This window comes from Asparagus officinalis, chromosome 5 (genome assembly GCF_001876935.1).
Source record: "Asparagus officinalis chromosome 5, Aspof.V1, whole genome shotgun sequence".
NCBI lineage: Eukaryota > Viridiplantae > Streptophyta > Magnoliopsida > Asparagales > Asparagaceae > Asparagus > Asparagus officinalis.
In genome coordinates, this window is record NC_033798.1 from 1,060,015 (window position 1) to 1,062,723 (window position 2,709).

Consider the following 2,709-nt stretch of genomic DNA (forward strand, 5'->3'; position numbering starts at 1 on the left):
TGTTCACCCCCTGCTCACTAGGTGGCGGATAATTGTAGTGATACTCATTTCCGTTCCGTGTCGCAAAAGTTTCTTTTTCTTCTTCAGAGAGCGGGAAAGTGGGGATTCTTTCGTCATCTTCCCCTGGGATAGCAGAGACTCCATAACAAGACTTCCCTTTCCCTTTATACTTCCTCCCGGATGACGACCCGGCCCATTGTTCATCTCCAATCAGATCGGGGTGAACCCAAAGGATTTCGCCATTTGGGGCTGTGTGTGGAACAAGTCCCTTTTGGCGCTGTCCATGCGGGTCGTCATTCACCGTCTTCATTCCGACTTTGGTGACGCGTTTTGGCTCGAACCAAGTTGTAGGCACCGACCCAAAACTGATTGACACTGCGTTTGCCCCCACATTCTTGGCTGGTTTCGGGGTTATGACCCCTACGTCGATTAACGCCTGGATCTTGTCCTTGAGGTGGTAGCATGATCTCGTAGGGTGGTGGACCGCTCTGTGGTACGCGCAGTACTTTGGATCCGTCACCTTGCTGGCCCCCTCTTGATCCACGATCGGTACTTAAAGATGCCGGGAACTTCGTCATCTTTGAAGGAGTACACTTTGGGAAATCTTGGCTCTGAAGACTTCTGCTTCTGAGGCCGTTGTTGCCATTGTGACTGCGATTATTGTGACGGTGGGGCTTGTTGCTGTGGCTGCTGTTGCTGAGGTTGCAATTGAAAGGTTTGATTAGCATCAACTGCATTAGCATATGCCTTACCTTTCCCCCGTGGGACGAAGTTTTGCTTTGGAGCACTTGTCGCCGGTTGGCCTCTTTCCGCCTTCTTTCTCTTGAGGAATCGCTCAGCTTGCTCTCCCCGGACTTTCAAGTCCTTCCATGTATTGGATGGTGCTGTCCCCATTGCTTCTAGCACGTCCAACGCGAGGTTGTTGTGGCAGGTCTGGAGGATGAATTCATTGGTGATCGGGTCCCGGCAGTTCATCCCCTTGTTCCGGAACCTTTTGACGAAGGTGTCGACTAACTCTCCGTCTTTCTGCTTCTCATCGAGCAACGATCCGATAGATATCTCGGTGTCGTCGTCGAAGAAGTTGGCCAGGAACTTGGTCTCCATGTCATCCCAGCTGTTCACGCTGCCTGGCTTGAGGCGGCGATACCAATCGAAGGCGGCTCCGCGAAGAGTGCCGACGAATGACCGCACCATCAGAGGCTCATTACCAGAGATCACCCCCAAATGCGATTTGAAGTAAATCAAATGCTGGGTAGGTGAACCCATCCCATTAAACGGCGTGAAGTTAATTAGATTAAACTTCGCCGGATATGGGATCGATTCCCATTCTCTTGGGTATGGGCAAGGAATGCCTGTTTTCTTCATCTCTTGAGCGGAAATTAGTGTGTTGATTTTGCTCTCGAGGTTCTTGATCTTCAGACTTTCGCCTGTGTCTTCATTGGCATTCTCATTACCACCCCCTGCATTGACAGGATGATCATTGGTATTCTGAGCATTTGTATCCTCATCTTCCAGATTAACCGGGTTACGACGATTCTGCTCGCCTTGTTGGTTCGCCAATGCTTGGATTTGTTGGTCATGCATTTCTCTCATCTGCTGCATGGCCATCTCCATCTCAAACTTGAAACTTTCTTTCTGCTTAGCCAAAGCGTCTTCAAGCATCTTGGCCATCTGCTCCGCACTTATCATAAGTGCCTCGCGGGGTTGTCCCTCGCTGGATACCGTATTATCTGATGCAACCGCGGAGCCGGCATCAGATTCTTCATCTTCTGAAGGGCGTCTTGTCCGAACCCTACCATAGGTTGCTCGCTCGATGGTTCCGGACTGCAGACGGGTTCTAGGCCGGGAGGCTCTCAGAATCGACTCGAAATCATCCCGTGCCGATGTCCCTTTGCTGGTCATATTGGTGGTGACCCTCGGAAATTCTCCGTCTTCAATCACCCTTCTTCTTCGTTGGAAGCGCCTAGGCCTTGGTTTTGGCGTCTCCGCACTGAGTCTTTCAAAAACTGAAACTCTTTCGGGGACCGCCTTAATGCAATTGCATTCAGACAATACCGCCCGAATGAGTTTGGAACAGGGACATTGAATTTCCTGTTCTCGGGGACTCCTCTTCCTGGTTCTATTCGTACCCCCAGCACGATAGTACAACTCGTCATTTTGACAGTCGGAGTAACCTATCGTGTGCGGGCACGCCTTCTCAGGTATAACACTATCACTATCAGATGATAATGTTTCCATCTGAGGGTGACTTGCCTTCTTTGGGCTTTCAAAGGTTACCCGCCTCAAAACATGCCTGTTTGGGCGTGAATTTTCGGCGTGCTCTTGGACTTCAATGCGCAAATTGGTGCGCGCAGCTGCCTTGAGCTCTTTGTCATGCTGGAGGTGATGGCGACCCCCAGTATGTTGAGTCGTTCTGGGCTTCTTCATCGGGCCCAAACGCTCGTGAATTGGAGCTTTGCCTCTCTCGTCAGGAATTGGACCGAGGCGCTCCATAATTGATTTCTTCTTGCGGGATGACTCTGCATGATCTCCCGGAGAAGTTATTGGGATTAACGGCGACTTTGGTTGACTCGCCGGAGTTTGACCTTCCTTAGAAGGCTGCACTGGTTGCTTTTTGGCCTGAGTCGCCACTTCAGACTTAGGCTTCCAGACTTGGCGTGTTGGTGGTGGCTTCTTCTCCACCTCCTTTTGCAGCTTTCTACGGGCTTC